The 21,918-nt window shown below is 36.8% G+C and overlaps 1 protein-coding gene across 3 annotated transcripts in view; it reads right to left on the minus strand.

The window, feature by feature from the left end:
- The window catches only part of CDC42SE2 (CDC42 small effector 2), a 60,723-nt gene extending 43,970 nt beyond the window's left edge, over positions 1 to 16,753 (minus strand). For 2 of the 3 annotated variants that reach the window (XM_087816410.1, XM_016197091.2), the window contains exon 1: positions 16,662 to 16,749. The gene's annotated coding sequence lies outside the window, so the exon portion shown is untranslated. Of the gene's footprint in view, positions 1 to 16,661 lie in introns of all 3 variants that reach the window. The other variant, XM_087816411.1, reaches the window with a different exon arrangement.
- Positions 16,754 to 21,918: the final 5,165 nt, after the last annotated feature.

The raw sequence follows: 21,918 nt of genomic DNA on the forward strand, positions 1-21,918 counted from the left end.
ACAATATATTTTAAGTTCCATATGGAGGTGATGAGCACAAATGAAAAAGCCTATATTTTACTTAGATATTTCATTAGTAAGTTAAAGATAAACAATGACAAAATCTGTGACAAATGTATGCTCACTGCTAAAGATCAGCAAGACTATACAGTTGCTTAGGTCTTCATATGATTGACTCTAAGTCTAAAGAGGTGTTCCTATTCTTAGGATATAGAGTGAAAAGAAAAAAACTAATGTAGAAAAAAGTAAAGTTATATGGGGGTAGAGTAGGAAAATCCTTCTGAAAGATTTCAACAAATAAAGTGCTATAAGCTTTATTACAAATAAAAACAATCAAAATAAATCAAATTTTTTGCAAATAAAAACCACTGTAACACACATAAAACAAATAATGTGTAATTGAACTTCCGGCACTAAGCAGATAAAATTTACATTTTAAGCTTTGGACAAATAAGAGCTGATCTTTCTCACCCAAAAAGTTTTTGGTTTTTTTTAAATCTCCAAATGTACAGAATCATTTCTGGTTTTAAAAAAAATTCTAGGGCCCAGCCGGGTGTGACTCAGTGGTTGAGCATCAACCATAGAATCCAAGTGATCAGGGTTTGATTCCCGGTCAGGGCACATGCCCGGGTTGCCGGCTGCAGCCAATCAATGACTCTCATCATTGATGTTTTTAATCTCTCTCTCTCTCTTTTCCTCTCTCTGAAATCAATAAAGATATATTTAAAATAAAACAAAAATCCTAGAAAATATCATATTAAAACCCTGTGGGAATTTTACAGAGGAAATGAGAAGTAACAAAATTAAATCAATGTCATCAACTGAAAATAGGTACATGGTATCTTATATTGACCTGTGTTCTTAGGAGCACATAGAAATAATATGCAGCCTTTAGTCAGAATGAGTTTGTATTTTTCAAAACGAAGAATCACTGAACTCTTTAATAAAACATACTACAGGCAAAGTAAACTCATGGGCTCTCTTAAAACTCAATGTCTCTGTATACTATGGTGATATAAAAATTCAAGCCATTGAAGGGCAAAAATTGCTGTTATCTTTATCTTTTAAGAAAATTTATCAACACTGTAAGTGCATTTATATACTTTTTATATTTTGCAATAAGATATACATTACTTTTTTCTTATTGTTGACAGTATTAGAGATGTCCCCTATTTCCTCCCTACTGCCCTCCTCCACCCAGCCCCCATCCCACCCCAGGCCTTTCCCACACTATTGTCTATGTCCATGGGTCATGCATATATGTTCTTTGGTTAATTTCTTCCTGTTCCCTCCACCCCCATCCCTCTGAGATCTCTCATTCTGTTCCATGCATTCATGCCTCTGGACCTATTTTTAAAAAGTCCATCAGTTTATTTTGTCCATTAGATTCCACATATAAGTGACATCATGTGATATTTGCCTTCTCTAAATGGCTTATTTCACTCAACATAATAAGACCTCAACATAATGGCCATATAGGACAAACCTGCAGCCAACATCATACTCAATGGGAAAAACTAAAAGTGTTTCCCTTAAGATCAGGAACAAGACAGGGATGTTCGCTTTCACTACTCTTAGTCAACATAGTACTGGAAGTTATAGCCACAGCTATCACACAAGTAGAAAAAATAAAAGGCATCCAAACTGCAAAGGAGGAAGTAAAACTGTCATTATTCACAGGTGACATGATACTGTACATAGAAAACCCTAAAGACTCGACCAAAAAACTGCTAGATTTAATAAATGAATTCAGCAAAACATCACGGTACAAAATTAACATCCAGAAATTGATGGCATTTTTATACACCAATAATGAACTCTCAGACAGGGAAACGAAAAAAGATAATCTCATTTACCACTGCAACCACAAAAAATAAGATACCTAGTAATAAATACAACCAAGGAAGTAAAAGACCTGTACCTGGAAAACTATAGGACACTGAAAAAGGAAATAGAGGAAGATACAAACAAGTGCAAGCATATACCATGTTCATGAATTGGAAGAATGAACATCATTAAAATGTCCATACTACCTAAAGCAATCTACAGATTCAACACAATCCTTATTAAAATACCAACAGCATATTTCACAGATCTAGAAAAAATATTCCAAAAATTTATATAAAACCAAAAAAGACCCCAAATAGCCTTAGCAATCTTGAGAAAGAAGAACAAAGTTGGGGGGATCATAATACCAATATCAAACTATACTACAAAGCCACTGTAATCAAAACAGTCTGGTACTGGCACAAGAACAGGCATATAGACCAATGAAACAGAACAGAGATTCCAGAAATTGACCCCCACCAATATGGTCAATTAATATTTGACAAAGGAGGCAAGGGCATACAATGGAGTCAAGATAGTCTCTTCAATAAATGGTGTTGGGAAAATTGGACAGGTACATGCAAAAAAATAAAAGTAAGCCACTAATTTACACCATTCACAAGAAAAACCTCAAGCCCTGATGGTGCAGCCCAGCTGGCTGAGTGTCACCCTGTGCACTGAAAGGTCATTGGTTCGATTCCCAGCCATGGCACATGCCCAAGGCTCAATTCCCAGTAGGGGTGCATGCGGAAGGAAACAGATCGATGTTTCTCTTTCACATCCATGTTTCTCTCTCTCCTTCTCCCTTCCTTTCTCTCTCAAAATCAACAAAAACGTATTTTTTTAAAAAATAAACTCAAAATGGATAAAAGACTTAAATGTAAGTCACGAAACCATAAAAAACTTAGGAAAAAACAGGCTGTAAAATTTCAGACATCTCATGTAGCAGTATTTTCACTGATATATCTCCTAAACAAAGGGGGGAAAAATAAACAAATGGGACTACATCAAACTATAATTATTTTGAAAAAACATGATAAAATTACATTCCCCAAAATTAAGATATTTGCATTTTGAAATTTGAAAAAAAAAAATTGCATCTTTTAAATGATCTTCCAAATATCTTATAAAATAATCTGTGTTTTTTTTAAATAAATCTGTTCTTCTCCTTGCTTAGTCTACACATGAACTTTGTAAGAATAAGATGTATGTTTTACTAAAATTAAGAAAAATTAACTTGGAATTTATACAGAATTATAGAGTTATGTTCTAAGTTACAGAACAACAAAGAGTATCCAGACAATATGGAAAAGAGCTAAAAGGCCTTAAAAGCATTAATAGACTTGACTATGGACCGTCAGGGCTGTGACAACTGTTAAACAAAAAAGGTAAAAGTATATCTATGTGGAATTCCAGTTGGTGGTTAAAAGCTACTGCTCTTCTTGGTTACTTAGAGAAAATAACTTCAGGAAAAAATACTTCATTATCACCTTTAATCTTCCAGCCCTAGAATAAAATTTACTATATTTCTATAAACAGTGTTAGACGTTTACATGTAAACATAAAAATGATGTTTTGAAATAGGTTATATTATAGTATGGTAATCTCAAAGGCAATAGTCAGACAAGTTCAATTTGAGAAGAACACATAACCACAAAGAAAATATAAATAACTGAAGTGTCATATTATCAACTGAAAGAAGTTTTAAACTTAAATGCAGTGTATTAATGAAGAAATTAAAAAATACATACACATTTAGCTTCCTTTTTTGTATTTCTGTTTGAAAATATCAGGTAATCAACAACCCTCTCTGATACCACCTCTTAACTAGATAACTTCAGTGTATGTTTTAAATGCAAGATTTCACCATACATATATGTATCTGAGATATAGTTGAGCAATTACTATGTACTCAGCTCTGGGAATACAATGATTAACAGAGTGATTCAAACAGAATCGAACACTTTAAAAAATTTATTTACTAAGTAGGTTAATATAAATATATAGGTATGCACCTTCTGTAGAGTCACCTTCTATTTCATTTGTCTACATAAGAGGTAATTCATTTTTGGGTTCTACTCAGTCAAGTCCCAGTACTCTGACAAGGAGAGGCAGGCAACCAAGGAATAGCACTGAAGATAGAAAAAAAAGGACAAAGGTAGATGTTATTTAGGAAACAGTGATAGGACCTGGGAGACTGGACATAGGAATGAGGGAAGAATATGATTAACTCTCAGTTTCAGATTTGATTTAAACAGGTATTAACCAAGGGAGAGAAGATGGGGTGTGGGGGGGAGGAGGAGGGGGTTGTTTGGGATAAGAATGTTAATAGGTTGAATTCAAGGGACCTGAACTGAAACAACTGCAGAAAGATGTCCAATACATCGATGAAAAACAATGATCTAGACCTCAGGAGAAAGGCTGAGACTAGAATTCTAGACACAGGAGTTACTGACACATAGTTGGTAATGAAATCATTCAGGAAGAACATACTAATTGAAAAGAGAAAGAAAAGTGAAGGACCAATACACCAGAATTTTAGGACACCGCAATATTTTAAGGACATAGAGAAGAGAAGCATAGAAACTAGGGAACATCAGTACAGACAGGCCACCAGAGTCCTGGCTGGTGTGGCTCAGGTGGTTGGGCATCGTCCTGTGCACCAGGAGGTTGACGGTTCAATTTCCAGTCAGGGCACATGCCCAGGTTTCAGGCTGAATCCCTGGTAGGAGGCGTGAGTGCAGGAGATAGCTGACCAATGCTGCACTCACACAGATGTCTCTCCCCCCATTCCTCTCTCTAAAAAAAGCAAAAAATTATTCTTTAAAAAAAAAAAAATTTAAGGGCTCCAAGAGTCAAATAAGATATAAGAATAAAACTCTCATTCTTGAATAATTAAGAATACTATATAATTTGGTAGCTCTTTTAGAAAGTATTCAAAACTATCTAGAAGTAACCCAGAAGAAAGCAAAACACCTATGTGCACAAAAATATTTTACTGCAATACTTATAAGAGGGAAAACCCTAGACACAACCTAAATATCTAACAATCAGGTAATTAAATTATACTTTTGATGGATTATATAAGCATTGTCATAGTGTTGAAAAAGGAGTACGTTAAACAAATTTTACTATTTGAGGGCATCTAAATATCATAATAACCATGAGAAATCTACATTAAAACTACAACAGCATTTAACTTTCAAAAATTTTTAAACTTTTTAAAAATCTGACAAACTGGGTAGCTTGCATTTTGAAAACATCTAGACTACATCAAGAACTGGCCAACAACAATTACATTTTAGATATAATTCACAGAAAGAATAGCTTCCAAGAGTACTTACAGCATATGTACACTAAAGGAGAATATAAGGTAGCTATAAGAGTAGCTTATGACAATAAGAGTAGCTTATGACATTTTAAACTTTGTAAATGATAAAATATGGTGTGGAAAATTTCAACACCCACTCTGCCAAAGAAAGCACTGTGCTTTCTACTAAGTGCTCTATATTTTTATCAGTTTCAATAGCTCAGCTCACGAGACCATTGCCTGCCTTGGTTTCTGGAATATTGCCTCAATTCTTTTCTCCCAGGCCTTGCTGCCAGGGCTGCAGCTGCACAACCAATTCTTATTAAAATGTAAGTCTTTGAAATGCAGGTCTACGAAAAAGGATAAAAAGGATTTCATTATCATTTCTCAAAACTCACAGTGAGGATTAAATCCCCACCCTTCCCAAACCACACCAACACTTGTACCCTTTTTCACTTAACACTTTATATTGGGAATCAGGTAATATCAGTACCTTTTAAAAACTGCCTCCCTCAATTTTTAAAGGCTGTATTTTATCATATGGATATAACTGAGTTTCAAATAGATGGAAAGTTGAGTTGCTTCTAATCTTTTACTACAACAAATATGCTGCAAAGCATAATCTTGTATATCCACGCATGTGGAATGTGAAAAAGTGATGTGAACCCAAACTTACAGAATTTATGCGTATGATAATTTCCCAAAAGTGAAAATGATGGATCAAAGGGTTTGTACATTTAAATTCTGGTAGGCATTTTAAATTTGACAGATATTTTTCCAAATCTCCTACTAAGATAATACACTAACTGAAAGGAAAGGGCTCAAAGACCTGTTAAGTAACAGGCAAAAACTTGAACCTAAGAAAAAAAACCATTCTAACAATGGCCAGCTCAGTCTTGGCAGGCACATCTTAGTCTGCAGCCTCTATAAAAGTCTCCAATTTCTTTGCTCAGAAAGTCATTCTTATTCTACAAATTTTGACTCAAATTAGCTTTGCTCATATCAGCATCACAGTCATGACTTTTTTTAACATTTTTAAAATTGATTTTTAAAGAGGAAGGAGGGAGAGAGGAGAACATTGATGTGAGAGCACAATACTGATCAGCTGCCTCCTGCAGGCCCCCCAGCAGGGATCAAGCCCGCAACCCAGGCATGTGCCCTAACTGAACCAGCAACTCTTCAACACTGGCCAGGGTTCCCAGTCATGATTTTTAACCAAATTACCTCAGCTGGCCTAAGACAATAATTGGTTCTATTTGCATAGACAAATCTCTAACTCTGGGAAAATATGGAAATCAATATAGAAATGATGAAGTGCTCTAAAACCTACAGTAGTAATATTTTCGTGCTATTAAATATATTTGTAACAACTTATTATAATGGTATTTTAGGCTCTACTTAAGATATGTGAAAGACAAAAAACTTGATAGGCTAAATTTGTAAGTTTAATCTACTGGACTTTAAAGATTTAAGTTTTAGGGGAGATTTGTTTGCTTTACTAGTAAATCTGCTTTGTTAACTGCTTGAAATATGTAGGGAAATCGGAGAAATATAACAACAACTTAGAACAACTAAGAATGTTACGTAGGTATAAAAGTATTGGTCAATATTTAACAATACTTACTCTTTCCTATGTAGCATTAAAACTCAATGACAATATAGATAGTACCAAACTTTTAGTGACTTTTATGAGTCAACCATTTTTTAAAAGAACTACACCCAAAAAATGGGGTAACCACCATAGGAATATGGTCTTGGGTAGAAATTTTCTATATCCGCCCTAAGATCAAGACATTCATTTTAATATCATCCCCTATTGCATTTTTCAGTGCACATGTATAGTAAGGCTTCAAATAACATAGTTTCATTCAACTGTCATTTCATTTTACCATGGATGAGAAAAAAAAATTGATTCCTGGCCAAAGCCACTGTCTGTGTGGATTTTCTCAGGGTCCTCAGGTTTTCTCTCAAATGGAAAGATGTGCTTGTCAGGTGAACTAGTGTGTCTACATTGTTGCAGTCTGAGTGAGTAAATGAGCTGAGTGAGTGCTATGCCCTAGGATGGAAGGGCCTCTTGCAGCCTGAGCTTCCAAAAGAGATTCTGGCCACCCACAAACCCTGAACTGGAAAAAGCAGGCTGGAAAATAATCATCTTACTTGTTTTTGTTAATCTTTCTTAAATATATGTATAGTTCATATTTACTTCAATGTTTACTATTTGAAGTGTTTTGAATCTTTATTTAGAAGTTTGGTGACATTTTTGTGATCATAGATATGACAACTCCTGTTTGTATCAATTAACCTATAGTAAAACTGATTTCGTTATATGTCATTTTGCTTAAAGTTGTAGTTTCCAAGAACCTATCTACAATGTTAAATGAGGACTTACTGTATATTAAAGGCATTCACAAATATTATTTAATGGTAATAATAAATAAAAAGTATCTTAAATGTGACTTCTTTTCAAAAAAGAAATAGGTTCATTTACAAAAGCATGTCATCTGCCCATATAGCACAAAACAAGCAGAGCATTTTCTCATGCTGCCCAGAAAACAGTCTTTAATCAAAACCACAAAAGGGCTGTTTTTATTTCTTCTTCATGGAAACCATGGCCTTTACAGTGACGACATACAGCAACAACTACAAAAAATTTCAGTTGCTGTGGTATTATTATACATACAGGGATTAGCTGCTGACTGGGACCAACATTAAGGCCACCAATTCTATTTGCATAAGCAATAGCATAGCCCCTCACTGTCGCAATTTTTTCCAGATACTTCTACCCTGGACTATTAATCAAATTAGTTTCATTCCCTTACACTATAAAGCTATTATCAGACTTTTAAAATATTTTCTAGCTATAGAAAAAGACAAATATTTGAGATCATATTGCCAAATTGAAGTGTTAATGCCAATTATTCTATTCCTTGAAAATCTCCCAAGCTTCCTCTTTATAGATATTTACAGATTAGAATAGGAGAAACTCAGACCTCAGGGGAATTGTTTGAATGAATATCCCATCTACCTCTGCATCTTAATTTTCTTTTTTTAAATGTTATATTAGTGGCAAGTGTACAACATAGTGATTAGACATTAATGTAACTTAGGAAGTGATAACCCCATAAAACTAGTACCCATCTGACACCATACATAGTTATTAGAATAATACTACTTTCCCTGTGCTGTACTTTACAACCCCATGACTTATTATACCTGCCAATTTGCACATATTAATCCATTCCCCTTTTCCCCCTATCCTGCAGCACATACACCCCTGCCCATCCAGCAACCATCAGTTTGTTCTCTGTATGTATGAGTTTCTTTTATTTGATTTATTTTGGTTTTTAGATTCCACATGTAAGTAAAATCATATGATATTTATCTTACTGTCTGACTTACTTAACATAATAACTTTAGGTCTATCCATGTTGTTGTAAATGGCAAGATTTCACTCTTTTTACAACTCAGTAATATTCCATTGTATCACATCTTCTTTATCTAATCATCTATCGATGGACACTTAGGTTGCTTCCATATCCTGGCTATTATAAATAATGCTGCAATAAATATATGGATGTATATGCCTTTTCAATTTAGTGTTTTGGGTTTTTTCAGATAAAAATCCCAAAAGTAAAACTGCTGGGTCCTTCTTTTTCTCTTGTTATATAACCTTTGTTTTAAAGCCTATTTTGTCTGGTGTAAGTATTGCTACCCATGCTTTTGTTTGGTTCTATTTTCATGAAATACCTTTCTCCATCCCTTTATTTTCAGAATGTGTGTGTCTTTGGACTGAAGTCTCTTGTAGACAGCATACATAAGGGCCTTGTCTTGTTATTCCATTCAGCTACCCTCTGTCTTTTTTATTGGAACATATAATCCATTTGCATTTAAAGTAATTGTTGATATGTAGTTCTTTTCACTTTATTATTCATATGTATTCTTATTTTTTATATGTTTTTCTTCTTTTTAAAGGAGACCCCTTAACATTTCTTGTAACACTTCCTGATGAACTCCATCAGCATTTTTTTGTCCTTCACTTCTAAATGATAGCCTTGGTGGGTAGAGTAACCTTGGGTGCAGGTCCTTCTTTTCTTCACTTTGAATATTTCATGTCAAGCCCTTCTGGCCTGCAAAATTTCTGTTGAGAAATCAGCCAACAGTCTTATGGGAGCTCCATTGTCAATAGCTAACTGCTTTTCCCTTGCTGCTTTTAAGATTCTCTTTGTCTTTAACTTTTGGCATTTTAATTGTCTTGGTATGGGCCTCTTTGGGTTCACCTTGTTTGGGAATCTTTGTGCTCCCTGGACTTGTATGTCTATTTCCTTCACCAAGTTAGAACCGTTTTCTATTGTTATTTTTCAAATAGATTTTCAATTCTTGCTCCCTCTCTTTCCTCCTACCAGCATCCCTTTGATGCAAATGTTGGTATACCTGAAGTTGTCCCAGAGACTCCTTAAACTATCCAACTATCCTCAGTTTTTTTTGGGGGGGGGGGTTCCCTTTGTTCTTTTTACTATTCTAACTGGGTGTTTTCCGCTTCCTTATCTTCCAAATTGCTGATTCAATCCTCTGTTTCATCTACTCTACTGCTGATTCTCTCTAATGTATTCTTCATTTCTGACTGGTTCTTTTTTGATTTCCATCTCCATTTTTATGTTTCCTATCTCTGTTAAAGTTCTCACTAAATTCATCTACTCTTCCCCTAAGTTCACTGAGCATCCTATAACCAGCATTTTGAACTCTGCATCTGGTAGATTGCTTGTCTCTATTGTTTAGTTCTTTTCCTGGAGTTTTGTTCTACTCTTTCATTTGGTTGTCTCCTCATTTTGGCTGCCTCCTTGTGTTTCTGTTAATTAGGTAGAGCTGCTACATCTCCTGGTCTTGATAGAGTAGCCTTATGTAGTACATGCCCTGTAGGGCCCAGTGGTGCAGTCTCCCTGGTAACCCAAGCTGGGTGTAGTACAGGTGCACCCCCTCCCGTAGGCTATGTGCACCCTCCTGTTGTAGTTGAGCCTTGCCCACTGTTGGCACCTCAATGGAAGGGATTTAACCCCAGGCGGACCGGCTGAGAGGACTGGCCTACAATCACCAGGAAGGATCTGCTGTGCAGGTGCCAAGCCCACAGAGCAGGATTTGCTTCAGCAGGGCTCTGCTGCCTGCTAAGCCCATCCTCCCCTAAGTGTGTCCCTCGTGGAGGTGGTTGGATGGTACTTCAGCATTGTGAAGTTGTCCACCGGGTGCTCTAGCTCTGGGCCTCCCAGGAGGTGCAGGCTAAGGTCAGCCATTGCCTGTGCCCTGCCCTGGGCCACCCAGCATGAGCTACAGAGCAATCTTCAGATGGCTGCTACTTGTTGCTAGCCTTGGAGGTGCCCAGGAGAGGCCAAGCTGTGAACCTAGGCCAGCTGCTGCTAGTATCAGGCCTGGGCCACTTAGCAAGAGGTATAGGGTACTCAGAGGCCAGATGATGCTTGTTTGAGAGATTTTAGAGAAGTTGGCAGCATGAGTCAAGATAGGCCATTTGTATCTAATTTTCTACAACGTGCACATTTCATCATTCTCTCACATTTGGAGAACGCGCGCGTGCGTGTGTGTGTGTGTGTTAAATACCTAAATCTAAATCCACTAGATAACTCCTAGTTGGTTGGTACCTAGAGCAACATAATATGAAGTCAGAATGGAAAACTGGTAGCATCAGAAATCAGCCACATGATCACAAAACCAGGAAACTATAACTGTTAGTCCTAAATATGTTTTTCTCTGGGGGTTTTCTATCTCTAAAATTGATATAACATTTTCCTACCACTAGTCAAAACAAAGGCTATCAAGTACCTCGCTAATCAGATAGCTGTAAAAATTAACTTATTCAACACATACTCATTAAGCTCTTAATACATGCTAGGTCCACATAAACAAAAAAATTTTAAATACATGTAAACATAAGTCAACAAATTATAAAGTACAATAAACACACTTTTAAATGCATAACAATAAATTCACCAAAGAGATAAGAAGTTTATAGACCACCAGAGATTAAAACCGAAGTGCAATATAAGTAGTTAGAAATAACTGAATAATTTTTAGTTTGTAGCAAGTATATGACATGGCAAAAATTAACACTTTAAAACCTGACCTAAGTAGATGTCAAAATAGAACTTTAAAAAACTCTTAATAAAACAAAAGTAAATTAATCTCTTTCACATTTTATTTATAAAGAATACTAAAAGGCTAGCTTCATGCTCAATGGTGAAACATGATAAACATTCCAGTTAATGTCAGCATTTAGTAAAACATTAGATGGATTAAATTAATAAACAAGATGTTCATTATAATCACAATGTTCTAGAAGTTCTAGCCAATACAATTAGTAAGTGAACCAATATAAGATATAAAATCTGGAAAGGATAAAACAAAATTATGTTTAGTTACATTTAAGGACAGCATTCCCAGAAAAGCTAAGTGAATCAAATTTAAGACTATTAGAAATACTAAGGGTATTTAGTTAAGTTAGCTTATTAAACTTGACAAAAAAGAAAAAATATTCCTAATGTTAACAATAAACAGATGAGTTTAAGCAATATAGCACAGCACAATGAAGAGGCAGCATAGCAGTGGTTAAGGGCACAGACAGGGTCAAACAAACATGGGTTAGAATCTCTACTACTTCTTAGCTACATAAAATTTGATAAAGTCATCTAATTATTAGTTAAGATAAATGTTGAAAAGTATACAAAACCTGGCATTTAGTAGTTCAACTAATGTAAGGTATTATTATTTACATTATTAATAATAAAAAGCCACTTGTCCCTTCCTTAAGTAAAAAGGTATTACATTAAATATACAGTATATGTACCATGTTAACCTTTCTGAAATCCAAAGAATCCTGAAATTCCAACACATATCTGGCCCCAATATTTTGAATAAAGGATTGCAGTCCTGTACATTTCTAATGCCTTCTTAGGGAAAAAAATTAGTAACGTTCATTTTTTTTTTTTAAGTTAGCCAGATTCCAAGTTCCCCACAATTATTTGTTTTACAATTCTAGAGATGCCAAGGCTTCAATAGGAGTCTCCTCCAAAGAGCTAATACTTTTTTTCTAGAACCTTGAGTTGTTAATAAGAACCCAGTCATTAGTAGTAGTATTCACGTAGTATTAGCCTCTTCCGGTTAATAAGCTCCATTAGCAATAATATTTGTTTATCACCTTACCTCTTATACTTATACTTGAATTCTTAAATAAGTCAATGAATGAACTGTATTATCTGCCACCTCACACACCTGCATCAGATACCTACTTGCTGAATTCACAATTCAAGTTTTTGTAAATCCCTTGAGTTATCATTAGTGTTGAATGGTTGGTAATAAAGATGTATCTGTTAGGATGTTCTCATATACATGAAAGATAAAATCCAAAGCCGGCTGGGTTAAGAGTAAGTAATTTATTGGCTCATGTAACTGAGAAGTCTAGAGGTATACTATCTGGGGGAAGACTTGATCCAGCAGCTCAACTGATCTGATTAGGGGAGTGCTTTTCCTCTGCATTACTCCTCCTCTGTTGGCTTCTTATTCAGTGGACTTTCCTCTAATAGTCAGAGGACAGCTGCCAGGAATTTAATGACTATACATTTTCAGGCTGAAATTCAGCAGAAAAAATTAGTGCCTTTATCCCAGTATTTCTAGCAACTGTCCCAAGATCTCATTATTCTGATTGATCTGGCTTAGATCCACACTTGCCATGATAGCCTTAGGTTAAAACACATGTTCCATTCCTACAGTCTCTTCATAACATACATTAAAGCTAATCTTAGTGATTTAAACCTTTTATAATACTAAATGATAGTATTACCAAATTAAAACTGATGGGTCAAGTACATCATATAACTTTCCATTCTCTTAAAGTTACTCCCCCAGACTTTAAACATAACCCATCAAGACAAAATAAAAAAGTAAATCCTTCCCTGAATGTGAATTACTTTTTGAAGGATTCAGAATGCGCTACAGATTGCAACGCAGGTTTATAATTCTCCTTCTTAACAGAACTGAAAGCAACACCACAGATTTTTCAGGAAGAAAAAGAGGCTCTTATACCAATTTTTCAAGATTATAATGGCAGAATTTAAAGAAAAGATAGAAGAGTACGTGGATGTCTTGAGTTAGGCAAAAAAAAAAAAAAAAAAAAAGGTTTTATTTCATACAGCTTTGAAATATAAGCAACTAAATAATCCATCCTGGCCCGGCTGGGCGTGGCTCAGTGGTTGAGCGTCCACCTAGGATCCAGGCGATCAGGGTTCGATTCCCGGTCGGGGCACATGCCCGGGTTGTGGGTTCGATCAATGACTCTCTCATCATTGATGTTTCTATCTCTCTCTCTCCCTCTCCTTTCCTCTCTCTGAAATCAATAAAAATATATTTTAAAAATAAATAAATAAATAAATAATCCATCCTGTAACTCAAGACTCCTCTCACCGGATACTAGATCACCAAAATTCCCCTGCCCTCAAGTTTCCCACTTCCTCCTCGCCCCACACAATTAGGTTCTAAAAGAACAGAGCAGAGATGCACACTTTAGCGAGTTTTTTGCGAATGCACATTCCAAAGCCAAATAAACAAATTAATCCTGATTATGCTTCTTACTATCCATGTCCTTCATTTCTATAATTAGCACAGAAAACAGAATGTAAACTATTCTGTTTTTACGACAGAGAAGAATGCAAAATTTATTAGATTGAAAGGCAATACTCATATAAGACAGGAGCTCATTTTCACGTAAAGTTCAACAAACACAAAAGGCTAAATCCAAGCAACATTTTTAGAGTAGAACTAACCACTTCACCATGTATTACACACCAGTCATCTTAAATCAAAAGCCAAACTTCATTCATAATTCTAGAGGGAAACAGTGTGGTTAAAGAAAAGAATGTGAATTAAAAGAAAATCTCTATAATCATTCAATTCTGTGAACTGGTTTGCAAACACTGTTCAATTAATTCAATTCAGTAAATATGCACTGGTGCCTTTATTAAGACAGTACTAGTGTTAGACACAGTAAAAATATAAACATAGCCCTTGACTTCACGAAGAGTATAATGTGCTACAAAAGGCAATATACACAAACATACATTACCAGAAAGCACAGAACATAATCAAGTAGAAATGCATGAGGCACAAAAAGACTGTGTAATCAAAAGGGGGAAATATCAAATAAATCAGGATGATTTCCACAGCAAGTAACAGCATCTAAGGGTAAAATTACTTAAACAGTAAGTAAATGTATTATCTCATGTAACAAGGAACCCACAATTAAGGGAGGTTCTATTAAATGGAGTTCCAGTTCTAGTCTGTGCAACTGTCTCGCCTCTGCCCTTCTTTACAGAAGGGAATCACCTTCAGGTTAGTAGCCAAGATGAATACAGCAGTTACAGATGCTACATCCAGGTAAAACAAGCTGTAGGGAAAAGAGATACCATCTCTTCTTTCTCAAAAGTAAAAAAATCCCTTCCCAGAAGTCTCTTGCAGACGTCTCTTTTATTTCCCATTGGCGGATGAGACCTACTATAAACAAGATCAGAACGCATGCTGGTAACTACCATGACCACTACCTCATTTTTTTGTTGGTGTTGATGTCATCTATAGTGTGTAATGGCTGTAATAAGGATAAGACCTCTAAGCATAAAGAGTTTGTTCATGGAGTATATTGCTGCAGAACATAGTTGCTGGCTCAGTACATGTGTTACGTGAACCATTTTTTCCAGATTTTATAGAAATCTTCCTCTGTACGCTGAGGTAATATAGCAGAGGCAGCTACAGCAGAAGGCCTAGTTTTATCTGTTACCACACTTGAGTAGAAGGCACCCTTTGGTGGAGTTCCTTGCATTGACTTTGAGTACATTTACAAGAAACATCTCGCCCAGCCGGGCGTGGCTCAGCGGTTGAGCGTCGACTTAGGATTCAGGTGATAGGGGTTCAATTTCCAGTCAGGGCACATGCCCAGGTTGCAGGCTCGATCCCCAGTTGGGGGCATGCAGGAGGCAGCCGATCAATGACTCTCTCATCATTGATGTTTCTCTCTCTCTCTCCCTCTCCTTTCCTCTCTCTGAAATCAATAAAGATATATTTAGAAAAAAACAAAACAAAAAGAAGTATCTCTCTGGAGTTTATCCACCTTCATCTCATCATGTCATCTTGGCATCAAGAAGCTTCAACTGATTGCCCATGTTTGCATGTAGTTCATTCATCTTCCTCTTGGATCACTCTAGTATCAAGACAGATTTGTTGTGGATGGCACGTTCGGGATCACTTGATGGGCTGTCAAGTGGCTTGTTACTTCTTTTCCTCCTCGTTCATGCAACTTTTCTGTGGTAACTTCTTCAGCTATCGGTTCTGAAACGTCTAACGACAGAGTCTGGATTCTTGGACTCGGATTCTTCCTCTATGAACAATCCAAAATGTGCATGGCACGATGGACCTGATGGTGGGTTGGTGGGGCAATGGGGATTGGGACTCGGGGACTGTTTGGTGGAACTGTTTTGTTGTTTTTGTGGGCTCAGCCATTCTATGTCTTTAAAGATGATCTGGTTTTATAGCCATCTTCTGTTCGCGAAGTTGGTGACCTGCTGTGTGGTCTTTTGCATGCCTTTAATGCTGCAGCTTACTATATCCAATGTAATGCCACAAGTTGAGAATTGAGGAAATTGAGAGTTGAGAAATGAGGAAGTGAAAATAATTCCAATAAATAAAGCAGTAATTTCTAAGAAACTGTTGGTGGATTGATGGGCACCAATTTTTTTTTTTTAAAGAGGATGCAAAGGAAGATTGCTAGGACACATTTTTGTTTCAATCCTCAGGTTGATCAAGCAAGGTAAAGGGAAAATATAGAGCTCTAAGTCATCTGCAAACCATGCAGTAAAAAGATGGCAGGGGCTTGGTCTATTTAATTCATTTCACCTTCTAAAGTCACTAAACAGAGAAGCCTTAAATGGGATGAACACCCAACAGTGTTAGCTAAATATTTCAAGGAGACAGGCCTTAAAGGATGGTATGATTTGGACTGTTGGAAGAAATAAAAAGGGAAACAACAGGGGCAAAGAAAAGGATGTGCCCAATGGAAGAAGAAAGAGAAACTGCAATCATACATAAAGCACACTGTTAGGGGCAAAGAATTCTCTTAAATTGGACTGTTGTCATTCTCATACAAAAGTTAACTTACTATTTAACAGTAAATGCTAAGAATGTACAGGAGCAATAGTCCTCTTTTTCTTTTTTTTTAAATATATCTTTATTTATTTCAGAGAGAAGAAGGGAGAGGGAGAGAGAGAGAAACATCTATGATGAGAGAGTCATTGATCATCTGCCTCCTGCACCCCTCCCCCCCCATTTGAGGATCGAGCCAGCAACCCGGCCATGTGCGCTGACCAGGAATCGAACCACGATCTCCTGGATCATAGGTTGATGCTCAACCGCTGACCTCACCAGCTGGGCAGTAGTCCTCTTTTTAAGGAAAGGATTCAGTGGGGATATTCAGACTCACCACTCCTTGTCAACAGTCACTCACTCAGCTGTCTCTGGGTTGAAAACATTTCATATTATGCATAGAGATGACAGCAGGACTCACTGTCAGTAGCTGTTCCTTGAAGGTTTCTTCTCACTTGGGTTGAGGTTTCACTCAGAAATTAACAGACAACTGGCCCTACCTGCAAATGAAAGCATACAATTAGGAGGCAAAATGTTGCAGGGAGCAATTCTCTCCACCCTCATCTATAATTAACTGACTCATATGAAAACTGAGCTTAAACACCAAATTCACTAAGCACCATGTTCAAACTAAGCAACCAGTACTATTTCAAAGGTTGTAATGTGCTTATTGCAGTTACCACCCTTTTCCCATCATACAAATTTATCACAGTGGCCACAGTGTACCAGGTGCAGCTCTTTTTAAAATATATATTTTTTATTGATTTGAGAAACATGGACTGGTTGTCTCCTGCATGCACCCCAAAGGGGATCAAACCCACAACCTGGGCATGTGTCCTGACCTGGAACTGCACCGGCAACCTTTTAGTGCACCAGATGAAGCTCAACCAACTAAGCCACAGAGGACCAACTAAGCCACAGAGGACCAACTAAGCCACAGAAGCCAGGGCCAGGTGCAGCATTTACCAAAGGTTCCCCACTGGGTAGAATCCAACACATGTTTGTTTAGCGAACCCACACAAGGCTGGCCTACACAGTGTGTTGAAAGATCTGTGCCTACCTTTATAAATAAGACAACATAAAAATCATGATTTCTGAAGTCTCTTGAGAAAAAAACAGCACATCGGACAATACTGGGCCCACATTCACACATGGTAACAATCTGTTGGAGCTGACTAGCAGCTAATCCTTCAGATAGGACATGGCTTTGCAGAGCTCCACAGATATCATCACTCTCTTATACATAAACCGGCTTGGTTAACTGTCTGGTCCTGTTGAGCTTGCAAACGCTGCTATTTCTTTATAATAGCTCACAGGCAATATTTAATACTATCAAAGCCAAGCATGTTTTTCGCCTTGAAGATACAACACAGCACAGGGATAACCACATTGGCTTTGGAGTCAGAGGGCCCTGGGTTTGAGTTCTATTGTACATATACAACTAGCTGTGTGACCTCAGGACTGTTTTTAACCTCTCTAAAATATATTTCTTCATTTACAGGCCTCTAAATAAACACATAAGCACTTAACACAATCAGCAAACAGGCCTAAAATCTAGTATGTCCAAGATGAATTGATAATCCCAAATCCACTGCTTCCTAAAACTTTCTCATCTCAGTAAATCACAATAATCCATGTAGTTAGTGCTTAAGCCTCAAATCTCAAAGTCCTTATCAAATACTCTCCCTCAGCCTCCCACAACCATCATCAAGGTAGTTGATTTTCCTTCTGACATATATAATTTGAACAGACACTTAGAATCTCATTAGAGAAACAAAACAATTCTTTCCTCAGAACTACTTTCCTGAAATCGCCTATAAATTCAACGATTTAAATAATGGTAGCTTGAAATTTCAAGGTTCCATGTTATGAGGAATATTAGTATTTCATTAAAGAAAAATGAAGACAAAATGGTGGGGAATCCACATACCACTCCTGGCAAGGTACTGATGCACTACAATTTGTAAATTTACACAGTTCTTCACATCTAAACTTAAAATGAACCAGGGCACTATGCTTAATCTGGAAATGAAATTAGAAAACAGAAAGATGATTAGAATAAGTGAGTTTAGGAAGGTTACAGGAGTTACCAGATCAATACTCAAAAACAACTACTTGTATAGAACAAATGTTCACAGAACAATCAAAACTGAAATTTAAAATAATGTTATTTACAGGGCCATCAGAAAATATGAAATAATTAGGAATAAGTTATCAACTGATATGTAAAGAAGACAAATAAATGAAAATATATATTATGTTCAAAAGTCAGCATTCAATATACCTATACATATTTAGTCAACTGATTTTCCACAAAGGTGCAAAGACAATTCAGTGGGGAAAGGGCAGCCTTTTCAACAAATGCAGCTGGAATGACTGAACATCCACACCTCATAACATGTACAAAAATTAACTCAAAATGGATCACAGAACTAAAGGTAAAACCTGAAACTATGAAACTTCATGAAGAAAACATAGGGGAAGACTTCTGTGGCCTTGGCTTAGACAAAGATTTCTTAGATAAAACGTAAAAGTATGATACATAAAATACAAACGTGATAAACAGGACTTCATCAAAATTACTAATGTCTACTCTTGTTAACAGAATAAAAGCCACGTACTAGAAGGATATACATGCAAATCACATTATCTGAAAATGAACTTGTATCCAGAATATACAAATAACTCTCAAAACTCAATGGAAAACTCAATTTAAAATAGGGACAAATGATCTGAACACTCTCTTCACCAATGACATACACAGTGCAAATAAGCACATGAAAATATGCCCAGCATCATTATTCATTAGGAAAATGCAAGTGTTATTAGCAAGAGTATGGAGCAATAGGAACTGTCTAATGTTGTTGGTGAGAATGTGAAATGGTAAAACCACTTTTGAATACAGTTTGGCAGGTGTTTTTTTTTAATTAAACACAAACTTACCATACCACCCAGCCATTCCATTCCTAGGTATTTACCTAAGAGAAATGAAAGTGTAAGCCACGAAAGACTGTTTATAAGTGCTTTATCTGTAATTGCCAAAACCTGGATACAACCCAAATGTCCATCAACAGGTGGATCAATAAAGGGTGGTACAGTATTCTTCTCTTATCCATGGGGGATACCTTCCAAGACCTCCAGTGGATGCCTGAAACCACAGACAGTACTGAACCCTAGATAGCCTATGCTTTGTCTGATACATACATGCCTGTGATAAAGTTTAATTTATAAATTAGGCACAGTAAGCGATTGACAACAGTAACAAATAATAAAACAACCCAACAGTCCATCAACAGGTAAATCAATAAAGGGTGGTACAGCAGTCTTCTCTTATCTGTGGGAGATAACAAAATAGAATAATTATAACAATATACTGTAATAAAAGTTATGTAAATGTGGCAGTAAGTAAAATAAGGGTTACTTCAACACAAACACTGCAATACTGCAACAGTCAATCTAATAACCAAGACAGCTAGTAAGTGACTAAAAGGCAGGCAGCATATACGCTGTGGATACTGTGGACAAAGGAATTATTGATGTCCCAACCAGGACAAAGTAGGGCAGCGCAAGATTTCATCATACTCAAAACGGAGCTCAATTTTAAACTTATGAATTGTTTATTGCTGGAATTTTCCACTTAATATTTTTGGACCATGATTGATCATGGGTAACTGAAACCACAGAAAGTGAAACCACAATAAGGGGAATTACTGTAGAGGAATTCGGTGTATAGCTACTTGCAGTAAAAAACAATGAACTGCTCTGGCTGGGTGGATCAGCTGGTAGAAGCATCATCCAGTGCACCAAAGGGCTGCAGGTTCAATTCCCAGGCAGGGCACATGCCTAGGTTGTGGGTTTGATTCCTGGTCAAGGAGGCACTGATCAATATTTCTCTCTCACGTCAATGTTTCTTTCTCTCTCTGTCTCTCCCACTCTCTCTCAAAAACAAACCAAAAAAAAAAACTATTACAGACTCACACTCATCAACATGGTTGATTTTCAAAATAATTATGCTGAGAAGCCACACCAAGTATATACTGTATAATCCATTTATATAAAATTCTACAATCTCTAGTGATGGAAAACAGTTCTATTGATTGCCCCTCTCCTTTTCCTTCCCCTGACCTAAAAGAAGCCTGAACTGTACTTTCATAAGACAGATCTGAGAAACTACTAGGGCTCCCATCTTCTCAGTTTGTGCCTTCTTGATCAATAAACCTTTCTTCACTCCAAACTCTGATTTTTTTAGTTTTGGCCTTTCAAAAGTCAGGCACACAAACTCTGGACTAGTAACAGGAACACAAACCCACTCCCAAAAGCAATGAAAACATACGTCCACACATAGAAAATGGACTAGAGGAGGCAGTACAGGATAGCAGTTAAGAAAACAGGTTCAGGGGCCAAACTGTCAAAGTTTAAATCCTGGTTGTGCCACTTACTAGATGTGTTGTTGAGTTTAGTCATTACTCACCATGCCTTTCCTAAACTGTAAAATGGAAATAATTCATAAGGCTATGGCAAGGTTTAAATGAGGTTAATACAGGCAAAAAGTCTAGAACATGGTCTGGCACAAAACAAACCTTCAGAAGTATGGATATCCCGCTCTGGTCAGTGTGGCTCAGGGGTTGGAGCTTTGGCCTGAACACCAAGGGGTTGCGGGTTCAATTCCTGGTCAAGAATATGTACCTGGGTTGAAGGTTCGATCCACGCACGGCCCTGGTCAGGGTCCATGCGAAGGCAACCAATCAATGTCTCTCTCTCATGTCAATGCTTCTCTCTCTTGCACATCCCTTCCCACTCTCTCTAATAATCAATTAAAACTGAATGAATGGGAAATTTATCTTGATTGCAAATTAGAAGCTCCTAGGAGGAACACAGGTCAATTATATAGAAAACCAGAAAGGCTGGTTTTAGGCAAGAGGGTATCAGAGATTGCAAAAGAATGGTCCTTCTCAGGGACCAATGATGGGTTTGCAAAAAAACTTAATTTACTGTTAAAGACTATAGTGCTGGCTATTCTGGCCTATTCCAATTAAAATACCTACTGGTTTCTGGGAGCAGGGCAACAGAATTGCTGAATGGGGGTCTGCTGGAAAATTGTAGAGGAGTCTGTTTCTATTACAGAAAGCCAGGTCACCTTAAAAACGATTGTAGAAAGCCAAAATGGGATTTTAAAAAAGAAAAATAACCAGAGGCAAAAATACGGCTTCACCAAGGGCGTTTCCCCTCTCTTCACTGACAGTTTGGGAGAAGTTGAAATTATCATTAAAAAAGGGAAGCCACTAAGGCCCTCATAGATACTGGAGCTACATTATCTGTTCTTTTTTGTTGTTGTTGATTAGTTTATTTTGTTCAGTAGATTCCAGATATGAGAGATCATATGACACTTGTCTTTCCCTGACTGGCTTATTCCGCTTCGCATTATACTCTCCAGGTCCCATGATACTGTCTCAAAGGGTAAGGGACCGTTTTTTTAAGGCTGCGTAGTATTCCGTGGTGTAAATGTCTGATTAGATGCTTGCTATGATTTCAATCTTCTTGAAGAGACCTGTTTTGTGTCCTAACATGTGGTATATATTTAAGGATATCCCATG

This window comes from Miniopterus natalensis, chromosome 4 (assembly GCF_054644295.1).
Source record: "Miniopterus natalensis isolate mMinNat1 chromosome 4, mMinNat1.hap1, whole genome shotgun sequence".
Taxonomy (NCBI): Eukaryota; Metazoa; Chordata; class Mammalia; order Chiroptera; family Miniopteridae; genus Miniopterus; species Miniopterus natalensis.